Raw genomic sequence first — 8,387 nt, 5'->3', positions numbered from 1 at the left:
GAAATTTTAGTAACTTCAAAATAAAAGTGAATAAAACTAAACAAGATTGATAGCAACTACTCCTACAAGTGCCTAGAGCCTATATCATGCATTAGAATTACTTGGGACCTCATAAATTTAACATGCAAGCTCAAGAACATGGTCACCTATGCAGCAAAAATTTGCAATTAATAAAGCACTAGAACAAAAACTAATTGGACCAATGGAGGAGTCAGATACCAAGCAACAATCTCCGAAAGCAGTTTTGTGAATGGAGCTTTGAGAAAGGAGATCGAAAATCACAGCAAAATGAGCTAGAACTCGTGCTTGAGCTGGATGGGGATTTTTTGGGGAAGAAGATGGAGTGTGTGTGGGTGCTGGCATAAGTGGAGGGGGGCCACCAGGGGCCCACGAGACAGGGGGCGCGCCCAGGGAAGGTGGGCGTGCCCTCCACTCTCATGGCCTGGTGCTTGCCCCTCCTGCAGTGATTTCAGTGCCTAAATCCTCAAATATTCCATAAAAAATCATACTAAATTTGCAGGGCATTTGGAGCACTTTTATTTTTGGGATATTTTTTATTGCACGGATAATTTAGGAAATAGACGGATAATACTATTTTTGCTTTATTTATTCTAAATAACAGAAAGTAAAAAAAGGGTACAGAAGGTTGTGCCTTCTAGTTTCATCCATCTCATGATCATCAAAATGAATCCACTAACAAGGTTGATCAAGTCTTGTTAACAAACTCATTCCGAATAGCACGGAACCGGAGAAATTTCGAATAACAGTAAGTTACCTCAACGGGGATATGAACATCCCCAATAATAAGAATATCATATTTTTTTCTTGACAGTAGGAAGAGGAAATTCAAAACCTCCAATAATGATAGTTGGACTTTTTCCAATAGAATTGATGCTATGAACTTGAGATTGTTTCCTCGGAAAGTGTACCGTATGCTCATTACCTTTGTTGCAATCAATAACAGCCCCTGCAGTATTCAAAAACGATCTACCAAGGATAATCAACACTCTATCATCCTTGGGAATATCAAGAATAACAAAGTCCTTAAGATAGTGACATCTGCAACCACAACGGGCACATCCTCACAAATACCGACAGGTATGGCAGTTGATTTATCAGCCATTTGCAAGGATATTTCAGTAGGTGTCAACTTATTCAATTCAAGTCTACGATATAAAGAGAGAGGCATAACACTAACACCGGCTCCAAGATCACATAAAGCAGTTCTAACATAATTTCTTTTAATGGAGCATGGTATAGTTGGTACCCCCGGATCTCCAAGTTTCTTTGGTATTCCACCCTTAAAAGTGTAATTAGCAAGCATATATCAGTTAAGCGCATACGTAAGAAGATAGGTCTAATCATTTCAGCAAAGCGCTCAAAATCCTCATCATCCTTTGTCTTGGATGGTTTAGGAGGAAAGGGCATGGGTTTCTGAACCCATGGTTCTGTTTCTCTACCGTGCTTCCTAGCAACAAAATCTCTCTTATCATAACGTTGATTCTTTGATTGTGGGTTATCAAGATCAACAGCAGACTCAACCTCTACTTCATTGTTTTTGCTAGGTTGAGCGTCAACATGAACATTATCATTAACCATATCACTAGGTTCATGTTCATCACCTGATTGTGTTTCAGCATCAGAAATAGAGATATCATTAGGATTCTTAGGTGTGTCTATATCAGGTTCACTAGAAGCATGCAAAGTTCTATCGTTTTTCTTTTTCTTCGTTTTAGAAGAACTAGGTGCCTCTAAATTGTTTCTCTGAGAAACTTGCTCGATTCTCTTAGGGTGGCCTTCAGGATACAAAGGTTCCTGAGTCATTCTACCAGTTCTAGTAGCTACTCTAACAGCAAAGTCAGGTTTATTATTTAATTCATCGAGAAAATCATTTTGAGCCTTAAGTACTTGCTCAGCTTGAGTAGCAACCATAGAAGCATATTTACTAATGAGTTTAAGTTCACCTTTAACTCTAGCCATATGATCGCTCACGCATCCTATCTCGAAAGCATTATTCTTTAATTCTCTACCAACATAAGCATTAAAACTTTCATGTCTAGCCATAAAGTCATCAAATTCATCTAAGCAAGGGCTATGAAATTTAGTAGAGGGAATTTCAACTTTATCATATCTATAGAGAGAATTTACCTTTACTACCTGTGTTGGGTTATCAAGACAATGTGGTTCTTCAACAGGTGGTATATTAAGACCATGTATTTCTTCAATAGGAGGTAAATTCATAACATCTTCAGCTTTTATACCTTTTTTCATTGATTTCTTTGCCTCTTGCATATCTTCAGGACTAAGAAATAAAACACCTCTCTTCTTCGGAGTGGGTTTGGGAATAGGCTCAGGAGTTGGCTCAATTGGTTCAGGAATTGCCTCGGGAATTGGCTCAGGAAGAGTCCAATTATTTTCATTAGTCAACATATTATTCAATAGTAATTCAGCTTCGCCGACTGTTCTTTGCCTGAAAACATAACCAGCACAACTATCCAAGTAGTCCTTGGAAGCATCGGTTAGTCCATTATAAAAGATATCAAGTATTTCATTTTTCTTAAGAGGATGGTCAGGCAAAGCGTTAAGTAATCGGAGAAGCCTCCCCCAAGCTTGTGGGAGACTCTCTTCTTCGATTTGCACAAAATTATATATTTCCCGCAAGGCAGCTTGTTTCTTATGAGCAGGTAAATATTTAGTAGAGAAGTAATAAATCATATCCTGGGGACTAAGCACACAACCAGGAGCAAGAGAATTATACCAAGTCTTAGCATCACCCTTTAATGAGAACGGAAATATCTTAAGAATGTAATAATAGCGAGATTTATCATCATTAGTAAACAGGGCGGCTATATCATTCAACTTGGTAAGATGTGCCACAACAGTTTCAGATTCAAGGCCATAAAAAGGATCAGATTCAACCAAAGTAATCATCTCAGGATCAACAGAAAATTCATAATCCTTATCAGTAACACAGATAGGTGAAGTAGCAAAAGCAGGGTTAGGTTTCATTCTAGCATTAAGAGATTGTTGCTTCCATTTAGCTAATAACCTTTTAAGATCATATCTATCTCTACAAGCAAAGATAGCTCTAGCAGCTTCCTCTTCCATAACATAACCCTCAGGAACAACAGGTAGTTCATAATAAGGGGGAGAACTTTCATCATCACTATCACCAATAATAGCATCTTCAATAATTTCATTCTCTCTAGCCCTAGCAAGTTGTTCATCAAGAAATTCACCTAATGGCAAAGTAGTATCACGCACAGAAGTAGTTTCATCGTAAATATCATGCATAGCAGAAGTGGCATCACCAATAACATGCGACATACCAGAATTCATAGCAGTAGCAGGTTTAGGTGTCGCAAACTTACTAATAACGGAAGGAGAATCTAGTGCAGAGCTAGATGGCAGTTCCTTACCTCCCCTCGTAGTTGAGGGCAAAATCTTGGTTCTTTCGTCTTTCAAGTTCCTCATAGTGATCAACAGATATAAATCCCAAGTGACACAGAGAATAGAGCTATGCTCCCCGGCAACGGCGCCAGAAATTAGTCTTGATAACCCACAAGTGTAGGGGATCGCAACAGCTTTCGAGGGTAAAGTATTCAACCCAAATTTATTGATTCGACACAAGGGGAGCCAAAGAATATTATTGAGTATTAGCAGTTGAGTTGTCAATTCAACCACACCTGGATAACTTAGTATCTATAGCAAAGTATTTAGTAGCAAAGTAGTATAATAATAAAGGTAACAGTAGCAAAAGTAATGTTTTTGGGTTTTGTAGTGATTGTAACAATAGCAACAGAAAAGTAAATAAGCGAAGCACAAGATGTGAAAAGCTCGTAGGCATTGGATCAGTGATGGATAATTATGTCGGATGCGATTCCTCATGTAATAGCTATAACATAGGGTGACACAGAACTAGCTCCAATTCATCAATGTAATGTAGGCATGTATTCCGTATATAGTCATATGTGCTTATGGAAAAGAACTTGCATGACATCTTTTGTCCTACCCTCCCGTGGCAGCGGGGTCCTAGTGGAAACTAAGGGATATTAAGGCCTCCTTTTAATAGAGAACCGGAACAAAGCATTAGCACATAGTGAATACATGAACTCCTCAAACTACGGTCATCACCGAGAAGTATCCCGATTATTGTCACTTCGGGGTTGTCGGATCATAACACATAATAGGTGACTATAGACTTGCAAGATAGGATCAAGAACACACATATATTCATGAAAACATACTAGGTTCAGATCTGAAATCATGGCACTCGGGCACTAATACAAGCATTAAGCATAGCAAAGTCATAGCAACATCAATCTCGGAACATAGTGGATACCAGGGATCGAACCCTAACAAAAGTAACTTGATTACATGGTAAATCTCATCCAACCCATCACCGTCCAGCAAGCATACGATGGAATTACTCACGCACGGTGGTGAGCGTCATGAAATTGGTGATGGAGGATGGTTGATGATGACGACGGCGATGAATCCCCCTCTTCGGAGCCCCGAATGGACTCCAGATCAGCCCTCCCGAGAGAGATTAGGGCTTGGCGGCGGCTCCGTATCGTAAAATGCGATGAAACTTTCTCTCTGATTTTTTTTCTCCGCGAGACGGAATATATGGAGTTGGAGTTGAGGTCGGCGGAGCCTCAGGGGGCCCATGAGACAGTGGTGCGCCCAGGAGGGTGTGCGCGGCCCCCACCCTCGTGGACAGGGTGTGGGCCCCCTGGTCTTGATTCTTTCGCCAGTATTTTTTATATTTTCCAAAAAGTGCCTCCGTGGATTTTCAGGACATTCCGAGAGCTTTTGTTTTCTACACATAAAACAACATCATGGCAGTTCTGCTGAAAGCAGCGTCAGTCCGGGTTAGTTTCATTCAAATCTTGCAAGTTAGAGTCCAAAACAAGGGCAAAAGTGTTTGGAAAAGTAGATACGTTGGAGATGTATCATTTCTTATGAGCAGGGAAATATTTAGCGGAGAAGTAAGAAATCATATCCTGGGGACTACGCACACAACCAGGAACAAGAGAATTAAACCAAGTTTTAGCATCACCCTTTAATGAGAACAGAAATATCTTAAGGATATAGTAGTAGCGAGATTTCTCATCATTAGTGAACAGGGTGGCTATATCATTCAATTTAGTAAGATGTGCCACAACAGTTTCAGACTCATAGCCAAAAAAAGGATCAGATTCAACCAACGTAATTATCTCAGGATCGAAAGAGAATTCATAATCCTTATCAGTAACAAAGATACGTGAAGTAGCAAAAGCGGGGTCATATTTCATTCTAGCATTTAGAGTTTTCTGTTTCAGCTTAGCTAATAACTTCTTAGGATCAGATCTATCATTGCAAGCAAGAAAATCTCTAGCAGTTTCTTCATCCATAACAGAACCCTCAGGAACAATAGGTAATTCATATTTAGGGGGAGAACCTTCATCGTCACTATCTTCAAAAAATTCATTTTGAATAATTTCATTCTCTCTAACCCTAGCAAGTTGTTCATCAAGATATTCACCTAATGGCACAGTAGTATCAAGCACAGAAGTAGTTTCATCATAAGTATCACGCATAGTAGAAGTGGCATCATCAATAACATGCAGCATATCAGAATTAATAGCAGAAGCAGGTTTAGGTGTCGCAAGTTTACTAATAACGGAAGGAGAATCTAGTGCAGAGCTAGATGACAGTTCCTTACCTCCCCTCGTAGTTGAGGGATAAATCTTAGTTCTTTCGTTTTTCAAGTTCTTCATAGTGACCAGCAGATATAAGTCACAAGTGACTCAAAGAATAGAGCTATGCTCCCCGGCAACGGCGCCAGAAAATAGTCTTGATAACCCACAAGTATAGGGGATCGCAACAGTTTTCGATGGTAGAGTATTCAACCCAAATTTATTGATTCGACACAAGGGGAGCCAAAGAATATTCTCAAGTATTAGCAGTTGAGTTGTCAATTCAACCACACCTGGATAACTTAGTATCTGCAGCAAAGTATTTAGTAGCAAAGTAGTATGGAAGTAACGATAACAGTAGCAAAAATAACAGTAGCAGTTTTGTAGTAATTGTAACAGTAACAATGGTAAAGTAAGTAAGCAAAGAGCAATATGTGAAAAGCTCGTAGGCATTGGATCAGTGATGGATAGTTATGTCGGATGCGGTTTATCATGTAACAGTTATAACATAGGGTGAAACAGAATTAGCTCCAGTTCATCAATGTAATGTAGGCATGTATTCCGAATATAGTCATACGTGCTTATGGAAAAGAACTTACATGACATCTTTTGTCCTACCCTCCCGTGGCGGCGGGGTCGTAGTGGAAACTAAGGGATATTAAGGCCTCCTTTTAATAGAGTACCGGACCAAAGCATTAACACTTAGTGAATACATGAACTCCTCAAACTATGATCATCACCGAGAAGTATCCCGATTATTGTCACTTCGGGGTTGTCGGATCATAACACATAATAGGTGACTATAAACTTCCAAGATAGGATCAAGAACTCACATATATTCATGAAAACATAATAGGTTCAGATCTGAAATCATGGCACTCGGGCCCTAGTGACAGGCATTAAGCATAGCAAAGTCATAACAACATCAACCTCAGAACATAGTGGATACTAGGGATCAAACCCTAACAAAACTAACTTGATTACAGGGTAAATCTCATCCAACCCATCACCGTCCAGCAAGCCTACGATGGAATTACTCACACACGGCGGTGAGCATCATGATATTGGTGATGGAGGATGGTTGATGATGACGACGACAAAGAATCCCCCTCTCCGGAGCCCCGAACGGACTCCTGATCAGCCCTCCCGAGAGAGATTAGGGATTGGCGGCGGCTCCGTATCGTAAAACGTGATGAAACTTTCTCTATGATTTTTTTCTCCGCGAAAGCAAATATATGGAGTTGGAGTTGAGATCGGTGGACATCCAGGGGGCCCACGAGGGTGTGGGCCCCCTGACGTTGATTCTTTCGCCAGTATTTTTTATTAATTCTGAAAAGTAGCTCCGTGGATTTTCAGGTCATTCCGAGAACTTTTATTTCTGCACAAAAATAACACCATGGCAGTTCTGCTGAAAACAACGTCAGTCCGGGTTAAGTTCCATGCAAATCATGCAAGTTAGAGTCCAAAACAAGGGCAAAAGTGTTTGGAAAAGTAGGTACGACGGAGACGTATCAGGTTGGCACTCCCTCTCTGATATATTCGACCGTCGGTGATGGTCGCTCCTCCCTTCGTCCCCGAGTGCATTACACCAAATTGTCTAGCACACGGGAACGAAGGAGAAGCAACCCCCATGACAATAGTCGGGATTCTTCATCTCTGACATTTGCGACCATCTGTGATGGTCGCTCTTCTCTTCCTTCCTACGCATTACCAAAAGGTCTATCACGAGAAAGAAGAGGAAGAGCGACCCCCACAACAACAGTCGGCATTCTTCTTCTCTCATATATGGTGGACACTCCCTCGCTGTTTTTCACTGTCATGTATGGAGTTGGAGTCCCAACAGACTTAAATTCAACCCAAAATGTCGTTTAATGCTCTTTCCGGCAAATCCAAGGCACTCGATATTTGCTACATTCTAGCACAAGCCATGCTAAAATTCACGGAAAAATCCAGCATGACATTTCCTAAAAAGGACATATCGAGCACGTGAAATTTGCCAGAATGGAAATTAATCAACACTCCGGCAAAACATAGGCCACTATGTGGTGTTCCCTGCAAACATAGGCCACTAGGGCAAGAACTAGTAGTACACAACACTATATATCACATGTCTAATCTCCATCATATTTGAAAGGCCTACATTAAAAAATTTCTATTCCATGGAAATTGTCACAGCTACTCATCTACTTCTCTACTACATCTATCAAAATATCTACATCATCAGCGACATGGGGATTTGGCTGGTCTCACCTAGAGGTCGGAGGGGGTCGGTGACGGGGACGATGGTGGAGATGATGCAGGGCTCCTTGGTTTCTTCAAAAACAAAATATAAATAAAAACATTATTATCCTCATTTTAGGACTTACTAAAACCCTATAAGCTATCAACTAAACATTATTATGCTGATTCAAAAAAACTACAAAATTAGTTAAACACTCCTACATTTACTAAAAATTTGTAAAACCTAGTTCTATTCAAACAACCTACAAAATTAGAAAAACACTACCTACCTATTATATTCAAAAAACCTCCATTCTACCAACATTTTATATGTTCTATTACTAAAATTTTGAATTCCTAATTCCTATAAAGAGAGAGGTGGGAGGAGGGAGGAGTGAGGAGGAGGAGGGAGGATTGAGGGGCAGTGGGAAGTGGAAGGAGAGTGAAGGAGGGCAGTGGGAGAAGGGAGGGAGGGAGGAGGTGTAG

This window comes from Triticum dicoccoides, chromosome 2B (genome assembly GCF_002162155.2).
Source record: "Triticum dicoccoides isolate Atlit2015 ecotype Zavitan chromosome 2B, WEW_v2.0, whole genome shotgun sequence".
NCBI lineage: Eukaryota > Viridiplantae > Streptophyta > Magnoliopsida > Poales > Poaceae > Triticum > Triticum dicoccoides.
Note: the sequence above shows the minus strand (reverse complement) of the source record.